The sequence below is a fragment of the Neolamprologus brichardi genome, chromosome 5 (genome assembly GCF_056152115.1).
Source record: "Neolamprologus brichardi isolate AB-2024 chromosome 5, ASM5615211v1, whole genome shotgun sequence".
Lineage (NCBI taxonomy): Eukaryota > Metazoa > Chordata > Actinopteri > Cichliformes > Cichlidae > Neolamprologus > Neolamprologus brichardi.
The window spans coordinates 3,983,745-4,005,806 of NC_142108.1; the positions used below are offsets into that span (position 1 = coordinate 3,983,745).

At 41.1% G+C, this 22,062-nt stretch overlaps 1 protein-coding gene across 2 annotated transcripts in view; it reads right to left on the reverse strand.

Moving 5' to 3' along the window:
* Positions 1 to 22,062, reverse strand: part of cntn4 (contactin 4) — a 191,719-nt gene that overhangs the window by 31,686 nt on the left and 137,971 nt on the right. The window lies entirely within an intron of this gene.

Genomic DNA, 22,062 nt, shown 5'->3' on the forward strand with positions numbered 1-22,062 from the left:
CCACAAGTGCTTCAAAAAAGGTCAAAAGGCCTTAACAAAAGTTGACATTTTGTAAATAACGAGGAAGAATGGAAATTGTGCCCTTGAAAGCAAAGTGTTGGGGGAAATCAAGGGTGGACCACCTCATCAAAGCGCACTGAATTTTAATTATCTGAAACGCTCTGCTGATTCGGCAAACTGTATAATGGCGTCAGCCTGATTGTGAGAGGGGAACATGATGTGTGGCAGCTAAATTGCCCCGTTCACCTGTGAAAACAGTCAAAGGAGTCAAAGCGAATAGAGGCCTGCAGTGAGGGTGAAGACCCTCTGCTAGTCCATACGAACACCCAAGTCTGCAATAATCACTTACTCTACATTAAAGAAACAAAACAAATGCTAGCTGCTATAACCGTTGTCCTTTTCAGTGGCAACAGAATCCGACAGACCCACAGGACGCCACTTTCTCAAAGGCAAGTCATCATGCAGGAATTAGCTGGTGAAGAGTGTGTAGCAATTAGGCGCTAAAAAGCAGGTTTTGTCAGGACGAAGAGTATAACAGAGATAAAAGGCAGGTAAATATCAGAGTTAGTCATTAACTTCCAAACAGGAAGTAACATATAAAACAGAAATGAAGAAGTGTGAGTGAGCCACCTCAGGGGAGGCTCATAAATCTGTGAATGCGACATTAGCATATTGTTCCCTGAAGATTTACATGGCATTTAATCAGAGTCATCTTTCAGGGTCATGAAATGCAAAACTGAGGAGTGGATGTCAGATTAGTAAACTTCAAAGCTTTTTTCAGTTTGTCCTTATGAACCGTCGTCACAATATCAGAGTTACAGTAAGAGCGCTGCTTTCAAAAGATGTTTTTAAAACGTTCTTTTGAATAAGCAACATCTGGAGTTATATTTTTGGTCACTTGGAGACTATGTGTAAAAGTCTTGAGCCACATGTCATTTCTGTGTATTTTGCTGGGAAAACTTTATTGAAACATGCAAACAAAAATAGAAATACGGTGTAACGAGCAAAAACAGAGTTTTAATGAGGTTAAAAGTCATTGTTTCGTATGGAACTCAAACAAGCTTTCTTGTAATAGGTTTAAGCAGACTCTTCAGGAATAGTTCTCCAGTCTTCTTGATGGACATCCAAAACTTTTCTTTGGAGGCTCGCTGCCTTTTCGTCCCTTCTCTGTCAGGATAATCCCACGCTGTTAGTAATGTTGAGCTCAGTAGTGTTCCATTGAGTTCCACTGTAATCCTGACGAGTCATGAGTAGATAGTAAATGGATTAAATAAAGGTGCCACACTTAGGTCCTGTGTCAGGTCTTTGCTGGATTTTCTTCTATTTATTAAGGACATTGGATATTTTTAGGTGGTCTGCCACTTCTTATTTTCTCCACTACTAACGGCACACAACATGCTGACTAGGGATGCAACGATACCAACTTTTTCAAACCGATACGATACCAATACTTGGATCTGAGTACTTGCCGATACTGAGTACAAAAACCGATACTTCTACCACACACACACACACACACACACAAATGCAATGAATTGGAAGACAGGTTTTATTTTATTCTCTGCCGATAAAAAATAAAATCGTAATAAAAATGACCACAAAAAAAATTTCAAGTGAAAAATAAGCACTTCTGTTAAATTATTGCAGAGTCTCCACATTGTAATTTAACAAAATATCACTGAACTATTGGCACTGTCTCGAGCTTTCAGAATAATAAATAAACACTTCTGTTTGGAATAAAATAAATACAAATTAGGTTTGAGAATAAAATAAACTTTTCAATTATTGCAGAGTGTCCAATTTCATATCGCAGCTCGAGTATGCTGAGAAGACGGTTCAGTCCTATGTTTTCCACAACCGGCATTGGCTGGTCACCCAGAGAAATAAAATGAGTCAGAGCCTCTGTTATTTTAACTGCCCGTGGATTTTCTCTTGACATTTTTCTTCGCTTTTCCAAAACCTGAGTTAAAGTTGGCTGTTCCGGTCCACACTGCTGACATTTTGTTTAGCCTAGCTACAGCAGCCTCCAGTTTCTCTTTTTTATCTGGAGCCGCCAGTCTGACTCGTCTAACCCTGTGCCTGTTTTGCGTGGGATGTCCCCCTAGTGGCCAATCTAAAAAACTACAACAAAAATGATAAGCCACCCTCTGACTAATGAAATAAGTTAGTATCGGTTCATGGTATCGGTTAACTTTTACGAGTATGAGTACACACACATTTTACAGTATCGGCCCCGATACCAGTATCGGTATCGGTGCATCCCTAATGCTGACATATCATTCCTCTGAAAATGATCAGGTACAAAGACTGAACTGAAAATAAGTGAAAAAGCAGCCAATGTCAGAAAGCCTGGAGAACTATTTCCCAATAACACTGAAATCTGACTTGTGGGAACCAAAAGTAATGAGGTGTGTGCACAAAATCTTCCTTTTATTTGTGTTTCTCTATCTGACTCTTAGAAACACGTGTGTCTACAGCTGTTAAATCAAAGGCTCTGGGCACTTACTGTGCACAATTATTTAAATGAACTTTAATTTTAATGGTCACCAGGTTAAAAACGCTACATGTATAGAATCTCCAGTCAAATGTGACTGACTTTGACCCAACATAAGGTTTTAAAAAGCTTTTTTCCCTTTTATCCCCCACAGAGGGAATTCAGCTTAGGAGTCTTTGAGTGCTATCTCTCTCTCTCTGTAATATCTCTGGATAATGTGCCTCCGCGTTCACCAGCTCATTTTTTGCTTTATCTTGCTGCTGTTAGAGCCGGGCAGGTAGCGTACTGTACAAAAGCATGGACATATTTTCTTGAAAACAGACGCCTGTTAGCTGAAAAATGCACTGTGGATATGATGATATGATGAGAGACAATCTAAAAAGTGAGGCTCTGGGCCAGAAAAAAACCATACTGAGCTGAAAGAGAGTCCAATTAAAAGTATGGTGATTTTAAGATTTCCAGAAAATCCTGTTTAAAATTAGTTTTCTGTTTTTGTAATCACGCTAGAAAGTAAAAGTTATTGAAATGTAATATCTGAATCAGCCGGGCTATTCCTCTGACCCTTAATAGCTGCTGCTTTAAAAGCACCAATTAAAACTATCTGTCAGCACTGTGTCCAAATACCTACTACTGCAGTAATTAACAGTCCAACCAGGTTTAAAAACCTATTCGAAACAGCTATTTGACTGTTACAAATATTTGCTGACGCAGTCCGAGTTCATCAGCTTTCATCACCGTTACGTGAGAACGGTTGTTTGCGTTTAACTGGGAGCATTTAGCTGAAATGTGGCTGATACAGTGTGGCACACTGTCTTTCCCCCACCACCCCACCTCTTTGTTGGGTTTTTCTTTTCAAGTGGTGGACGTGATAAGAAAGTGCAGAGGTAGTTAGTGTAAGTGAATCTACTTCTAAAACCACATGGTGCTGCTGAGTGGATACTTCTGGGTTTATATCAGGCTGAGAGAAAAGTGCTGAATGCAGAGTAGCCAACAATGACCATCAGTTACACGGGGGCATATCGCAGTGTGGGCTGGCGCACAGTTAATGGCGTCAAACCTGCAGGCTGATATATATGAGGAAAGCGGCCCATTAAATGGCACTGCGGCCCTACAAGTGGCCGTAACACGGAGCCGAGTAAGCACAATTAAAACAACTGCTGTACATTAATTGAATTGCATTGCATTGCCGCTCCCGTGTTTATAGCCGAGCTGCTGTGATGACTCGTGGTATTTAAAGGAAATTTAAGGGTGCGCATCAATTAAGCGCGAGCGTAAACACACGCAAAGGCATGCTGCTTTAACTAGAACAAGCTCTGACCCAGATCAAGTCTACCTGCAGCACGATGCTCACAGCAATTCCTCAACATAACTAAATACCCACGTTTGTGCGCGGTGCTCTGTATATCCCCCATCCCATTACCCTCAGGGACGAAAAAGCCATCATGCGATGGCGCGTCTTGTAAGAGCGTGAACAAGTGGTGCAAGCCCAAAGGAGAGAGAGCCAAGACTATTCTCAGCCATTCACCGTATCGTGTACTTTTCTCTGTAGATTCATGTAAAGACCGGGGAGGAACTTTCCTTTCACTGACATCACAGAGAAAAGGAGCAGACTGGATGTCTGCATAAGTGTTCGTCATTTCAGTCTGGAGCTAATGGAAGAAAAGATGAGGTCAAATACAGTAGAAGTCAGCCGAGGCGCAGGAGTGCTGAATAAGAGATGGAGGCACACTATTAACACATTTCTGTTTTGCTCCCTGTCTTCTCTCTCCTCCGCTGCAGCCCAGACAACATGTCTGCGCGATGTGCCCATTATGCAAGGAGACATTTTCCACCCTGGTCCCGGGAGAATCCAGAGGATGGGGGTGTGGGGGGGCAGGTATCAATAATTCACAGGTGAGATGAACACAAGTGCCACTCCTTTCATCCCTGCCTCACACGGTTTAATGGACACGGCTGTAATTCTCTCCAAGAGGAGGCGATTATTTTGAACACGGCGAGATGTCCGAATGCACTCGTGTAATCCCAAAAAACACAGGTGTGTATTTTTTGGGGGGGGGGAGATCAAGCCTCAGAGGACAGGGGCTGTACAGCGTTGATCCTCCCTGCTCTCCACCAAGATGAAAGAGACAAATAACATCAGTCACAGAGCAGCTATCACGAGGCGCTGTGAAGTGGAAATCGCGGGAGAAGAGCCCGGTCCAAATTGAAAGCCTTATTTTTTGTGTTTTTTTGTATTCGTGATTTCCTTACGTTCTCTCTGAGACGATGTTAACAGATGCACACTTTGCCTTTTTCCAAGCTTCCTTACCATAAAAACAAACAAACACTTGAAAGCCTTGTTTTGATGTTTCATTCAGACATATTTTTGTCTTTGATCTGTTCGATAAATTCTAGATGTCTAGAGGAAACTGTCACAATCCAAATAATGAATCTGTAATAAAAAAAAAAAAAAGGGAAGGAAATTGCGCGTTGAGAGGAACAGCTTTGAACCAAGTGTGGGCCTGGAATGTAGAACGAGTTTGTAACGGTGGGCGCCTCAAACAGAGGAATCATATTAAGTCGTCCTCCACATAAACACGCTAACTCGCTAAGTCGCCGTTGAAGAAGAGGAGCGCACTCATCAGAATTCGACATGCAAACAATATGCGTAATCACAGATCAGATCTGATTGGAGAGTTCCAAACAGGAACGTTCTTGAATGCTCGGTGATTCCGAGATGCTGCGGCTGATTGGCGGCGCGGCTGCAGGACGGAGGCGTGCCTCTCTGCTTAATTAACAGGGTAAATAAAGCCGGCTTGTGAAAATAGGGGTTAAGATTCTATCAGTGGAATTACTCAGCCATGAGACCACAGGAAGAGAGAGATCGTCGCGAGCTTACGGTGATTTCACCAAATAATTAGTCTCAGCTAAAGCCTTTTGTACACAAAGATTACTGCCTGAGAGCACAAACAGCGTGCTCAACTCACTACCTCACTTCCAAATACCAGTTAACTCAATGTGGAAAGTGTGGAGGGGTAAAAAAAAAAACAGTACTGCGGGGGATGTGCTTGATATTGTGTTTGCCTTCCGTGGTAAACTCACAGATAAGGTGAGGCGTTCTCGTGTTACTATTTCCGACCTGCGCCGGCCATCGTTGACCTACCTGCAGGAAGCGTTTCTAATCATAATTATATCAAAGCGTCAGCATCACTAACAGCGCTGGAGGCGAGAAGCTGTAATGTGGTGAGGGTGCCAAGAAGGAGGCGAGGTCACCGTATCCTCTGAGCTGGGATAAGGGGGTGGGACCTAACTTCAGGTGTTGATCTATGCTCTCGACTGCTTTAAAAACCCTGAAGTGCGGGCCGGGGGAGGGGCCGTCTGAGATAAATTGAAAGGCTGTCTCTCTTGAGCTTCCCCACAGTGTGCTGTGCTGGAGAGAAACGGCCTTGTCAGTGGCATAAATCAAGCCCAGCTGTGGAGCGCACACCCTGGATGCTAAAACTCACCGAATGCGACTGCAGAAAAAAACCTTCTCAGATGCTTCATGCAGGATCGTGACTAATCAAACTTGCCTTTTATTTTCTCGTGATGCTGCATGCATCAAGGTTAACGGTCAATTAGAGATAAAGCAGGTATGCGCTTTTTTTAGAATTTTTTTTTCCAGTCAAAGCTATTGGCAGACACTGGTGAGACAGGGACACCTGGGCATTTAGTTTTGACAATTCTCCAATATAGGTGTAATTGATATTGATTTTTTCCCCTAGTCAGACCTGTACCACTGACTCTCACCTTGTCGCATGGATCATTAGCTGCAGCAAATGATCAAAGCATCAGCAGATGGACAGAAGATGATTAACTTTGTTGTGGGCACAGCTTTAAAATGTGAAGCTGTGCCCACATAAATAGCGTCAACAAAAGTGCCAAACACGGTGTCCGACAAACTTTGACGAAATAGCAGCAGTTTGTCTATGACTACTCAACCTCGACATTTGTTTTTCTATCTTTTCTTTAGCTACATAAGCCATAGGCCTGTGGCAACTGACTGAGTAAGAGCCCATTAGAAGCTGTTGGATGAATATCAGTGAAATAGTGATATCCAGTAAATGCACCACACCAGCACCAGTTGATGTTTAAGTTAAAAAAGTCTATATCCAAAACAGGCTGGCGTAGAATAACCAAAAAGAAATCACTGCTTTAGTTTCAATGCAGCGACAACTGTTGATCAATCAAGATGATTGCTCAGGTCACCTGGTGGGATGCAACTTGTCTCCGAGCAGTTTCCGTGTGACTCAGACCGACTACAACCACTTACAGACAGATTGGTGAAGGTCTGAAAATAACTGCAGTCAAATTTCTAAATGCAGAACAATTACCAACATGTTCGAATCAGTGTGAGTGAAGCTCATTTGCAATGCATGCCTTCGCAGCAGGGGGCCAGACGTAACTGTCTGTCAGCTGGTTGTATTCCAGCTACATTGGCATATAAAAGCAGGTTGCTGAGGACCCATTTCACTCCGCTGTTAAACTGCCTCATTGTTCCTGGAGGAATTATTTAAATTCTGTTCCAGATCTGTGCGGTTCTAGACATCTCTCTGAACTTGAAAGGAAGTAGTTAATATGAATATCTATGTATGTACATGCAATTTCTGCAGACTTACCACAATTAACTGCTATATTATCACAAACAGACTCCGTGTAATTTCCAGCTTGATCCTATTCATTTGCAAAATGGAAACAGACTGATAGCAGTCCAAGCTGCCTTATTAACGTTTTAATGGTGTTTTATCATTGAAGCAATCCCTTTAAAGGCAACAACAAAATAATAGATGTGCTATATTTTCCAACCACAGGACTCCAAACACAATTTTGGGGACCGGTGATGGGTGAATACATTTTGGTGCAATATATTTGATGAGACCGTCTCGAAAGCGTCCCCCAGACCGACGGTGCCATCACCATTGACGGCGAGCCACTGATCAAAGTCACCCAATTCAAATATCTCGGGTCCCTCATCACCTCGGACTGCAAAACCCTACCAGACGCCAGAGCCTGTGTGAACGCAGCGTGGATGAAGTGGCGTCAGGTCACTGGAGTCCTGTGCAACAAGAGGATGCCAATCTACCTCAAGGCCGAAGTCTACAAGTCGATTGTGCTCCCAGTGGTATTCTACAGGTCAGAGTCCTAGCCAGCGACTACCATGCATGAGCAAGTTCTTCACACAATGGAGATGAAGATGCTGAGGTGGCCGCTGGGTCTCACAAGACACGACCTGGGTGGCAACAGGACACGGCGAAGACCAAAACAGCACTGGATGAATCAAAAATGACATGAAGGCTGCAAACGTCACACTGGAAGATGCTCTGGAAGATGAAGTGGAGGAAGGAGTGCAAAACAGCAGACCCTGCATCGAGCGGGACATGAACTGCTAGGAAGGAGACATTTGATGAGACTGTGTAAGCTAAATATTTTTGTAGTTGCACTTCCTGTACACTCGTCTCACGGCTGACTTCTCAGAGTTTCCGTGATGACCTGGCTCCAGGTCGAATATGACACCTTCACTCTTGAGGTTTTTGTTCAGTATCCAGAAAGACGAATTTTAACACATCATAAAGTTGTAAAATTGGGAAACTGAGGCTGTAAACATGCTTTTTAATGCATATAAAGTTAAGCATTTTGACATGGGAGGCAATCGGGACTGACTCATGATTGAAACCAGTGGTCATTAGAAGAAGGGTACTTTTTGGCAATTACACGGGGCTTCATTTTTCAGTCCCAGAGGTTGTGCTTTGAATCTAACATGTGACTATTGTCAGAAGGTGGAAGCAACGGGCCTGTCAGCTACAATAAAACACAAAAATTATTGGAGCAGTGAAAAAGAAAAATATCCAAAACTTAAGACAGCTGCCAAATATACATGCAACATCTTCCAGACATGAATGAAAAATGAACACATTTGTGCACAGTTACTGAGAGAGAAAGGTCCAATTCCTCTAAAAAAGCAGGAAAAATGTATCGTGATTATTTAAGTTTAGATTCAGCTCAAAAATCCAGTGACCAAAGGCCTAACATAGAGTACTAAACGATTAACTGCAGTACCACAAACATGACTTCTTACTACAGTGCTGCATAACGAGGAACCAATGTGTTAAATGTAACATGCTTTTCATGCTGTTCACCATTAAAGATGACACAAAGCTAGAGTGAAAGCAGAGAAATATACCTGTTAGCTGTGCCTTAAATGTGCTGCTGAGTCAGTGCTGAGCCTCATCGTAATAAAACGCTAGGTTGCCAAAAAGCACAAATCACTCTCCGTGTGTGTTAGACGTTATTAAGCAGCTCATTTACCCAACCAGTTTACCCTACAAGTCTTTAAACTATATAAACAAACAAAAAAACACCAAAAATGGTACCTTCCACAAAATCACCATCAATCGTGTAGAAAACACCCGCCTGACAGGAGATCTTTTGAAGGTGTCGCTCAAAGCTCAGCAACATTATAACAAGTGCCTTTGTGACCGCTCTTTGCAGGGAGCTCTTGCTTTAAGACAGAGCAAATGATTAAGAATGATGGACACAAAATAAGCACTCGCTCTCCAAGTCTCAGCAAAGACACTCTACGCAACCCGAGGCAGGGTTATGTGCTGATCGTATATATTTTTTCCTATTTAGCTCCATTACCGGTGGAGTAAGTAGCAGACAGTACTTGAAAGACTTTCCTTTTGGTTCACTGTGTATTGACACTTGTCTCCAGGGCACCGGTTAGAATTAAAGCTTCTTTGGCAATATTGTAGCTTTATAAAAACGTGGCCAGGGGACAAAGGGGTGCTGAGTTGCAGCGCAAGTATTAATCTCTTACTCTATGAAATGCATACTTCTGCTACAGCTCCAATGTGAATTACCATAATGTAAGCAGGGAAATGCCAAGTTTTTTTCCACATAGCTTCAACACCAAGGATGGATCCTTCTTTTATTTCCTTTTTATTTCTGTGTGTGTAGCTTTTTTTTGACAGGCACAGGAATTATACTTCTGTTTTCAACATTATAAAGTAGTTCTAGCTAAAGTTTGTTGAGCCATTTGAATACTGGATGTTTTGTTCCTGGGAAGTGCTTGTTGGGTCTATTTCCTAAGTAACGAGTAAAAATCAAATATGGATGCAGTTCAGCAGTAAAGAGAAAAGGTACGTATAATCCCAAGCATCCCCAGCCATGAAAATGCTGTTAAACTATCAGTGCTAAAAAAAAAACCCCTTAAAAGCCACTAAAGCCTCCCAGCTTAAACATACTTTATGCACACACACACACAACACTGTAGTGTCTGAGGACATTGGTGCAAATGAATCCTCTCAGAATAAATGTTGTGTATAAGTGTGCATTTTTTATAGGAAGGTGTCTTAATGAAGCAACCTGATTGAGAACATCTTATTCCCGCCAGTGGAACATGATGTGATTGTGCTGGTAATTGCACTGCGAGGCGAGGGAGTTTATCTGCACGGGCCGCACGGTGGGCGTCGTGTACGCGCTTCCAGAGGATTCCTTTAATCGCAAAGTGCTCCGATGGTTTATTCCCCTTCCAGAGATATTCATCTCCACTCGTGTGCTGAGGGATCTCTTCGGGAATAAAGAGCACACACATGTTCCACAGGAAATTGTCAGAGGAACCAAGATGGATTACTCATGCTGCGCTGGCGGATTCTCACTTTGAAAAATGATATCAGCCACTGTCTTCCAGATAAAAAAAATCCCGGCGAGCAGTACATGGGATGCAGACGGGTAAAAGGGGCTCTGACCTAATCTCGCCAAACATCTCGGAATTCACTTTATCGCACTTCAGAGTGTTATTTGAGTTCAGTGAAAAGCGGGATTCTTGTCAGGCACGGCTTTTATAACCCTCCCCCTCCTGCTCTGAAGAGCAAAAAGTGCTAATTAAGCAAATGTTGAGTCAGACTGATAGATGACTGACAATGTATGGCACTGCGTGATGGGAAATAGTGACAGCTTAAAGGATATATTCTGCCTGTGAGTGATGCTGTGGGCTGCGAGAGGTAGCGCCACAATAGCGGCAAGGCAAATTGATCTACAAATCATTTTGATGGTCTCCAAATACAACAGCAAAATCAATTAATGCCTGTGATCATGACTGACAAGCGAGGGCCGAAGAACATTAAGTCAGCGCCCTTCAACACCGATCACCTTTACAGGGAGTCAAAGAGGCATCAGAGGCATGTTAAATTACTCTCCTTTGGCTTATATCGCTCTTCTTCCTCCCAAACTCCGTTCTTGTTTTCTGCATACAATGATGGACATATGGTAAAGCAGTCGTACATTATATCGTAATGCTCAGTAGTTCAGTAAAAGTTAAGTTGGCAAAATCCTTTTGAAGCATCATTCCTGGAAATTTAGACACACCAGCACGCGTAATGACTTGCCGCTACACTTAGCAACTCTTAAGATTGCTATTGATGCTAAAAAAAAAAAGATGAAGACATATCATTTTAAAGAAATGTCTCAGTGAATTATTTTAGGACAGGAAGCACAGACTGCTTTTGGTGCATCTTTGATACAAGAATAACAAAAATATATACAGATACCACACACTCACCCCTGTCCCCTGCCATCGCGCAGTTAACAGTGACAGTGGCATAGACATGGTTTTCACATCCTCTGTTTGTTGATGTTTGATGGTTGCATACAAAAGATTGTGCGACTAAACCCAACATGTCCCCAGGGAGAAAGAAGCGTTATCACAAATCCATGATCCATGAAATGCAGAGACTTGTTCTTATATTTGAGCGTAGGCCGACGGTGCTAGTGTTATATAAAGTATAGGGAACGTACAAGAAAACTGACTGGTTTTATTTGATTATAAAACAACTTTACTTTGATAAAAGAAAGGCAGAGGATCCCTTTGTGCTTTTTTGCTGTTAAAGATTAAAAAAATGTCTTTTAGAATTAGAGTTAGGGTTAATAGTGTTTGAAGTGTTTGGAAAACAACAGTGGAGAACGCGCATGGTTACCGGAAAATCTTTATTGTACTACAGGCCTGGCTGAGGAGCCAGTGATGGAAAGCTGTGACCGAATACCTCCAAGTCAGAATCCAGACGCAGTGATATTGTAGCGCTGTGGATATTTGGTCGGTCTGGTGTGACTTGTGAAAGAGTACAGTTTGTGACTGTACTGGGGGACAGATGAAAAACTGTCGGCCTTTGTCAGTCTCACACGTATGTTCGTGGAGAACCTGTAAATAACCTGATTCTCGGTCCGTTCTTATGCGTAGTAGAGCAGCTAATGCTGTAATCTCAGGCAGCATTGAGGTAGAGTGGTTAGTACGCGACCATCAGACCTCATTAACAAGATTTCATGTTCTCTGGTTACCTGAGGTCTTTTTATGTGGAGTACATGTTCTCCTTGAATCTGCGCAGGTTTCGTTTATAGTGCTTCAGCTTCCTCCACCAGTCCAAAAACATGCATGTTAGCTTAACAATTTTAAATTGGCTGTAGCTATAAAGTAAATAAAGTGTTTATATAAACAGAATAAAGCACTGTATGAATGTATGGTTAAAATGTGACTTGTTGTCTAAAGCAAATATTTAATGAGACTAGAAAAAATCGATATAAAAGCGGGTACATTATTATTATTATTGTTACATAATTGCCACAATTTGAGGCTCATATAATATGCAAAAAGTGACACGCTGCACGGTTAAATTCTTCTTTTATTATTTAAAACAAATGTTTATTTGTAGAGTCACTGTGTTTGGGCTGCTGATGCAACCCAGTATCATAGAAAACGTATAATAGACACACTTGTCCACCGTGTCCATTTTACTCTTTGTCTTTCTAAAGCGTGAAACGTACACACATGCAAAAGTTGCAGTAAACTCCAGTAACAGCAGAGTGGGATATTTTATTTTATTTATGAACATTTTTTTAAATAGTAAAAAGAAGAATTGAACAGTGTGCAGTGTGTCACTAATGCTTATATTCTTTGCTGTGTAATCAGGTTGACTCATATATTACTTCCTTGAATCATAAATGACTTTTTTGGATGATAGTCTTGGGCACATGTTAGCTAACACTAGTGCTAACTAGCTAACTTGGTTAGCGCAATGGGTTTTGGCTAATTTTGGCTAGTGAGCAAATTTTTTATAAGAAAAATATCCTTCCTTCTTCCTTGGAGTTTAGTTAAATGCTGAACATGTAAATGACAACCATCTGCATAACTTATGCTAAACTCGGCTGACTTTAGGCCGCACACAAGCTATACACTAGCCACAAAGGCTAAAAGCAACCACATGGTTGAGAGGATCGATTCAGGGACGAGCAAACTGCTGGTTTTAAACAGCCTGTAAACTTGTTGATTTCTTCTCATTTTAACACAAGACTCTATAGTAGTTTTTTGAGCTAGGTTCAAGTGGGAAGTCTAGTTTATTTATTTATTTATGGCACTTTTGTGTTGGCTTCATTTCTCGTCATACAGTTTGTCACAACAAGAAATGTTTTTTGTGAGTTGTTGCATAATGAATATATTACACTAGTAATCTACTTTGGCCACACAGCCAAGCGCTGCTCCTGGGGGTGTGATACTATCACTAAAGTCCCATACACAACATAGCTCAACAAGCCCCCTGTCCCTACTTACACTCGCTGCACTATGGTTTTATTGGATAATTGTTTTAGATTTTTTGACCTAAAGACCATTACACTTTCAATCAAATTAATGTAAAGTGTCTAAACAATTACATTATATTATAAAAATGCCAACCTCATAGGAACATTTGCTAACATAGCAACATGCCTATAATCCACACGTACTAAGAGCACAATAACCAATGCGCCAATCATGCTCATCTAGTTCAAATTCAGCACGTGATCACAGCATGTCCAACATGGTGCAGTCACCTCCTGCTTAGAGTCAAATGTGTCAAATGTGTCAATGTGTCAAACTAATGATTCACAGTTCTCTGCAGTGAAGTGACTTCCTGGACAGTGAGTAGAAAAGGTTTACAGACATCATGCAGAAAGACAAGGCAGAAGAAACATTCACCGATTCTTGAAAAGTTGCAACTAACGGTTAGAAAATTATTATTACGGCATATGTGTGGGCTTGATATTATAGTAGCCTCTTTATATATTTTTTCATAATAAGAAAAAGATGATATTCACCATTAAAACAGTTGAATTAGTAAATGTCTCTAACTACTGATTCAACATTTACCTGACACTGCCTCTAAAGGAAATGTAGGATTCTGCCCACTGAGGTTTAAAGCAACCAATGAGATTATTTCCACCTCCTGAGCAGCTCCAACTCTGAGACATGTTTGGATAAATAAAACATTTAATCTGCCATGCGGATGTGTGTGTGTGTCGCACGGCACACACACACACACCTCTGAACAGTGTTGGGTGTTGTCTGCAGCTGCCAGGATCAGCACAGCACTAATCCTTGGATTGCTCCCATTCTCATGTGAGTGGGACCACACTCTTTTGCGTGACTTTTATAAGCTGCAGACAAGGTGGAGAGGTGTAGGCAAAGGCAAAATGAAAAGCACCAGTCAGCTGTCCGCTGCAGCCGTGTCAGGTAGTAAACCTTTCCTGAAGCCAGAGTAATGAAACGAGTCCTTCTGGGTGCATAAACTCTCAGCATTCAGGTCTCGCTCACGCCGCTAACCACCACGGAGAGTCAGAACTCCACTTTACAAGCAGATGTTCCATTAGAGCCAAATGAGGAAATTACAGATCTAATGAGTAAAAATGTGAAGTGACATTTAAACATGTTAAACAATGTTTTTAATAAGTATAACAGCACGCAGCGTGAGAAAGAGGAGACGGAAATAGAAGTAGAGGGCTGTCCGCTCACACAGATCATTTAATCAGCACTTTTATTAATACACCTGTTTTCCACGCGGCGCTTATTAATTCCAAGTCTTCATAAACGTAAGCCCTGAGACATTTGATGAGTGTCTTATTAAAACATCCTTGAAAAGATGAGGTGGAAAAAAACGCATTATGGAAAGATGTGTGATAAGCAAATTAATGTAAAGTTCACTTCTATGCCTCTTCCGCAGTTTTGGTGTTCTCCTGACACTGATTCTTTCTGGAGTGTGTCTGGCTGAACAGATGGGTCTATAAATGGAGATCACTCTGCGAGACATCTCTTCATTTACGTGACACCCATGCTTATTCGCTGTGCCAACGTAGGAGGGATATATATAATATGCAGGACGGACAGAGTGGCAGCGGGTCATGACTACAGATAAAATCTGGCCAATCAAGCTAAAGCAAGTGCTTCTCTTCCTGCAGACTAATGGACCAATCAACATCCAGGCCATATGGAAAGTCTTCAACGTCGTCTCACTTTTAACTCTCCAACGTGTCGCGCTGGGCCCCTCACCTACAAGCTCAGACACTCACAGATGCCACTTAAAGCTCTCTAAACACACCTAGCAGATGATTTCAATTCCGCTCCAGGCATGAAATGAATCACAGAACATCCTGCAATAGTAATTTCTCACTCTCGCTGATTCATGTTTCACGCTTGCTCTTCGATGCGTGTGTCAATACTTTGGCAAAAGTAGAAAGCGGAATTAAAGAGCGTCTGAAGTGTACATCTGAGCTCGGTTTGCGACCTGTTATAAAAAAAGAAATGTGAGAGGAAGCAGCAGCTGACATTTGAGCCAATTTCCCAACAGCATTTGATTTCTCAAAGTAAATTGCCCTGACTTTGAAACCGCTGGTGCATTAGTGTGTCAAGCTGCTCGGATGTGGCCACTTTGAGATTTGATAAGTATTTCCTTTATGACAAGGGTGAGTGTAATTTGGACGTGTTAAACACAAATTACTGTGCCATGAGACACACAACTCAAAGAATAATGGCTGTTTTTATTCAGACTCTTCACCGAACGTGGACAGAAGAGGTGTCTTTCAAGCCCGGTGATGCCCACGTCTGCCACATTTGGTTCTCATACAGTACGCATTTAAAAACAAGCAAACATTCTGTTTTGACAGCTTTCATCGTCTTATTTGTCCCCAAATGTGTCGCGGATAAATACAACAAAATAAAACCAGTACTGGTCCAAAAAATAGAGGATTTATTCATAACACACAGGAACGACCCAGGGAAACCGAGTTAACGATAAAAATAATTTAAAAAATATAATAAAAACCAGTAAAAACCCTGAAACCATAAATTTCACACCCGAGCCTCAACTCTCGATCAAACCACTTACGGACCGGCCCGGGGGTTGGTGACTGCTGTTCTAAATGAAGAATATATGTATATAGTCTATATAATTTTAATGCAAATTTTTGGTGTGATTTTGAATCCCACCCTCAAAACTGACTGTTGTTGTTACGTCATTTTGTTTAAGTTAACTGGTGATTCTAAATTGACTGTAGGTGTGCAGACTGATGGCCTGCTACCCCACAACTCTGATTTCTGTTGAACTGGATATGCTGAAGAAAATCGATGGAGGCTTATGTCACATTTGGACAAAAACCTCTTGATAATTCCCAAAACTTTTAGGAAAAGTTGGAAGGTTTTTGGAAGGTTTCGGTCCTGTAAAACTACTTAACAGTAACAGTCAAACATGGTGGTAGCGTGACAGTCTGGGCTTGCTCAGGTGCTTCAGGTGTAATTTATAGAACCACAATCTCTGAAAGCCTGAAGGAGAACGTCTGGAAATCAGTTTGTGTCCTGGCGTTTAAAGGATTTTGCAGTGGCCTTGTCAAAGTCCAGATTTAAATCTGTTTGCAATGTTCATTGATGATGCTTGAAAACCACGACAACTCTGTAAAAAAAAAAAATAGAAAGAAAGGCCACCAGAGTGATGTGAAACACTTCCTAGTTATTGCACTTCCTGCTGCCAAGGATGACACAACCAGTTATTATGTTTTTTCCATTTTTTCCACATAGGACCAGTTAGGTTTAGATAACTAGTTACCCTTAATAAATGAAATCCAAAGATCAAAAACTCAATTTTTCATTTACTTGGGTTATTACTGTCTAATATTAAAAATAGTTTGATGACCTGTACAGGAGCATCCACTCCCGCACTAGCAGATCCAGGCACAGTCTGTACCCACAAGCCATCAGGCTGCTGAACTGCTGAAATATTAGACAGTTTATATATATATATATATATATATATATACATACATATACAATGGATTCTTGCCAAAAGGTTGAGATTCTGGTATATTTTTGGTATTTGTTCTGTGTTGTGTACTTATTGTGACAAAATCCTGTTATCCATTGCTTTAGCCAAAATCACACGGTGCACTCAAATTAATGAGCATCTTTAAGTTCTACCTGACAATGTGAGTGTATGAATACATGCTGCGTTTTGCCAAAAATAATCTTTCACCCATTCAAATAATTGAATTCAGGTGTTCCAATTGCTTCCAGGGCCACAGGTGTATAAAATCAAGTAGTCAGGCATTCAGACTGCTTCTAAAAACATTTGTGAAAGAATAAATCGCTGTCAGGACCTCAGTGAATTCCGGCGTGGAACCGCGATAGGATGCCACCTGTGCAACAAGCCCGGCCTTGAAATTTCCTCACTACTAAATATTCTACAGTCAACTGTTAGTGGTATCATAACAAAGTGGAAGTGAATGGGAGCAACAGTGGCTCAGTAAAAAATCGCCGAGCGGATGCCGAGGTGCGTGCTCCGCAGAAGTCCACAACTTTCTGCAGAGTCAATCGCTACAGACCTGCAAACTTCGCGTGGCATTAGCTCAAGAACGGTGTGCAAAGAGTTTCACAGAATGGGTTTTCATAGCCAAGCAGAAGAATCCAAGCCTTACATCACTAAGCACAACGCAAAGTGTCAGATGCAGTGTTGTAAAGGATGCTACCACTGGATTCTAGAGCAGTGGAGATGTGTTCTTTGGAGTGATGGATTTTTCCACTCAGGGGGTGACTTCTGTGTTTAAAGTGTGTAAAAGTCTATGGGAAAATGGTGGTGTTCCTGCTTGCTCTTTGACCCCAGTAAACGCTTGTCAGATGAGTTTATGGTCTGAATTGGTAGTCACGATCAACATTTATTAATTACAACATGACGTTCACTTTGCAAATTATAGTCCTCATTAGAGTAAATAAGGACAATTAAGCAGTTTATGCTTTTGGGCGGGTATGCTGAGTGATAAGCGAGCTGCTTCTCTGTAAGTGTGCAGTGTCCCTCAGTGTGTCTCAGATCTGTTCTCCACCCCCTCGCTCGTCATGTCCAGATTCAAGAGACCAAGGTGACCACAGCAAAAACAGACCGCTTGAGGCTTCACAGAACGCGATCAACTCGTAGGTGAAATCATTGTGGCTACATCCATCGTTTATCAGCACTAAGTTGTTCTGACTTTTCCTAATCAACCTGGTTCCACAGACAAGGTATCTAAGTAACTGTTAAGCTACAACCAGTATTGATGAAGACGCAGATACTGACACCAAGAGCACACTTACAGAATAAAGCAGTGTTGATTTAGGTGCCTTAAACCATTGAAGACAGAGGAGTTTCTAGCAAGATTAATGGTCTGTCTTAGCATTTCCCGTCTAGACCAATAAAGCTATTTTTTGATCAATGGCTAAGTGCAAAACTAAGACAATTTCTTGGCAGCAACATGTTTTTTTCCCCCAACTAAATTCATCACGACCTAACCTTATCTATTTAATAATAATAATGATAATAAACTATGATAGAAAGAATAAAAGCTCAGTTCTATAAAAACACACTGACACAGATAAGGTCAAAGTCTAAAATAAAACATTTTACACCATCTCCAACTTAGTCCGCAGTCGCATTCTTTGTTTTCTCCTGCATGTCATGCGACTTAACCCTTGAACAGTTTAAACCCACTAATGTGAGAAAAAGGGAGTTAACTTTTAGCAAAACTGTAAGCAGATGTTCCCTTGGAAACAAGCCTTCTGTCTTTGTTTAAAGATGTCACTCGAATGGTTGCTACAGTTAACCATTAATTGCACATAAACGTTAGACATACCCACTATCAGGTCCCACTTGGTTTGTGAAATCACAAGCTCTGTTAGCTCTAAGGCGTCATCGATGAGAAACTAAGCCACAAACCCAAAGTCTGTTTTTCACAGAAAAATGTTTGTTTGTCAGAATGAGGATTTTTATCCTTTAAGACAGGGCAGAGCAGGTATTATGTTTAACCGTTAAACCTGGACTGGAGGACACTGACTGTGACATATAATCCAATATTAATGTTGATCACGATTTTGGCTTCCCACAATTGAATTAAGCTGATCAAATGATATTGAAAAATGCATGCTCCACCAGCAGAATACATGGCAAAAGCAAATTAAGCGCTCCCTAAATCAGCAACTGACCACATTTCTGAATGTGCCAATCACAGCTGTTCCTTGAACTGTGCAGCGTGTGGTTTCCAGGATTGGTTAAAAGCCAGATATACAACAAAATTCAAATATCTGTCACAGCATAAGGCAAACAGCTTATTTCTTTGAAGCTGATCATAAACCACTGTTTAGAAATACTCTGGATTCAGCACAAGTGATGTTAACGAAGAAGAAGGCAAAGACAGCTGTGTGTCTGTACTGCAAAGCAACACGACTGACTTATTTAACCACTTGAAAAACCTGAAACGATGCAGTGGTTACTAGTGTGAAACGCAGACAGCCATAAAAGCACAGCAGCACAGCAGTGCATCTGACTCACAAAGTGCATTCCATTCGACCAAAGACATCTGTCCACTAAACACAGTGAGTAATGAAGACTTCAAGAAAATTGTCAATTTATTGGACAAAAGTGGGTTCTGGGGTCTGCAAAATGTCACATGAGGAAAAGAGATGGATCTCACTTGCTTCGAGCTTTATTCACATCCATCAATAAATGGAGTGAAAGAGCTTATATCTTGCTTTTAGAGATGCACTTCCAGCAGATAAATTCCTATTTGCCTGCAAAGATGTTTTATTTAACCGGAATTTAGTATAAAGGCTTTAAATGTTGATTTAATTTTGTGTTCAAATTTGACAATTTTTCATTCAGATTTTTTATAAAAGAGCTGCAGTGAATTAGATAAATAAAAACTTTGTTTTGCTTCAAAGATGTGTATATTAATAGGTATATGGATGTAAAAGCAGGGTTATTATTTACATTTTGTCACTAAAATCAATGAATAATTATTGTAAATGATTGTGATGTTATTGATTAAAATAAATGAGAATAATTTTGGCCATAATTGTGCAGCCCTGCTGTCCCCAATTTGCTTTTTCTTTTTTCTTTTTTAGGTTGGGAGCATCAGTCCTAATCGTCTCCCTGACCAGTTCAGTTAACTTGCTTTGTCAGGTAAACGTGCACGTTTTTTGAACAGTTATTTAAAAATAATTGTTGGCATTTTTTTTAGTCTATGTGGATGACTTCAGAAATCAAAAACAATTTGAATTCAAGTAGCAATTCTCAAAGATAAGCTAAGCTATGCTAAGCTACGCTAAGCTACGCTAAGCTACGCTAAGCTAATCTAAGATATACATTATTTTATTCATTCCAATGTTGCAGGGGCCAAAACATAAAAAATAACTTGGCTAACTATAATAAATAAAATTCACAAAAAAGTAAAGCTCTCAATAAATAAAATTAAACTACTGTATAGATATTATTTGTTTTAATATAATAAAATCTAAATGACTTAAATTTGTTTTCATAATTTAATCTATTTAAAATCCCCAAATCAATGTCAATAAATCAGTATTTAACAGTTCTTTTAGTTTGGTTTCAGTATGCAGGCTTTCTAATCAACAAACCAATACATATTTTTATACATATTGTATATTATCTGTGTTCTGCACATACAGACACAACAGGAGCCCAGCTGGCATTTTGACTTGGCAGCAGTTTGCCGGGTGCATTTGTTCATGGAGTGCCATCTCCCCTCACTGATTATAATACACACAAAGGACTGAATACTGCTTCCCCAGGAATCCAGCCACCAGCAGGTTCTGTATTGTTTCCCCCTGTCTGGATACCTTTTGTGAGGGGAAAAAACATATATTACAGTAAAGGGAAATCTAATTTTAGCATAAAGCATTTGCATAACATTGCCTCATCTTAGACCTTTTTAAGCCATGTGACCTTTTGGACTGTGCTCAGTAAAAAAAAGAAGCTGAAATACTGACTGTCCATCAGTGTGTTACAGAAAGGTGGAAGGGCGCTATAATGATTGTTAAAGAGTAAAAAATGCATATTGATTTGCATTTGCATGATTTGCTGGACTTCACATGCATGTGAAGTCCAGCATTATCTGTTCTTTTTTTGCAACAAAGCAGCGACAGCACCGAACCTGCCACACCCAAAGCTCTTTAATGCCTCCCTCGGGATTCAAACACCTCCTCAAACATTTGCATGGCTTCTAAAGCCGATAGAGATAAATACTCAAGGTCTTTAAAAGATGGCGCTTAATGCAAGAGGGAGCAGCGTCGGGACGTCGGGACGTCAGCACATCTTGCGACACCTCGTGAGAGGACACTTGATTGAGCGCATCTGCCGCGAGTGGCCTAACAAACTTGATTTCTTCCTGCTGGTGACATATTGAAATGGCGTGTTTTGCAGGCTGCTCTCCGCGCCTGACACGGCCCACTTACACACTCATCAGCAAGACCTGCCCCACTCTGCGCTCTCAGCTGCTTTGTTCCAGCTGATGTCATCTAAACCTCGTCCCTGCAGGGTTGTCTGGGGTAGATAAGACATTCCCTCCCTCTCCACTGGTCTCCCACACAAAAACACACACACACACACACACACACAAAAAAAATGGGGCTGCTGCTATGAAGATGGATTGCCCAGCTGGTGACACTAGTTCCCTTTCTGCTGAAGCCACTGTGGAGCACTAACGCAATTAAAGCAATTAATCTTCAACAAAAGGGGTTCACGGCTACCTCTCATGATTTTGCATGTTTCTGTATAGGTGCGTAACATAACAAGGGGGGAGGGGGGGGGGGTGTAAAAGGAAGCAGCATAGCAGTCGTGCTTATCACACAACTGATGTGTGATATCAGGATGCGATCGGCTTTCATCAAAGTCGCATCATTTTCACAACAAGCAGCACGATAACAATAAATACTGTAGTCGACCTACAGGCGGAGAGGCTGTAAGCGCGCAGCCGCTTAAAAAGGCAACTTCTCCGACGATTGCCACAGCAGATGCTTAACATTTTATACTGTGCGCCCTGTAACGCAGAAGTGTGTGGAGTCTGTTGTGTGTTGTCATGCTCCACAAACAGTTACTCTACTTCCTAGTTGTCTTTAAAGTCTGCTATCGTGGCAAAAAAATTTAAATCTAAAAAGATTCCTTTTAATGTAATACAGCTGGGACTGTCTCAATTTTAATTTCAAATCTGTGCTTCTTTTCCGTTTCATTCTGGAACAGCGGCACAGGTGGTCTCAGCCAAATATCATTTATTTAGTGCGAGTAAAAGCATTAAGACACATTAGCGAGCATCAGACAGACTTTCAAACTACCAGAACAAAGACAGCGTTAAAGAAATCCATCTACTAAATGTCCATTAGTCTAATACTCGCTGCTGCACTGAAGAACTAAAGTAAATCTATCTTTCTGCTGCAGCTT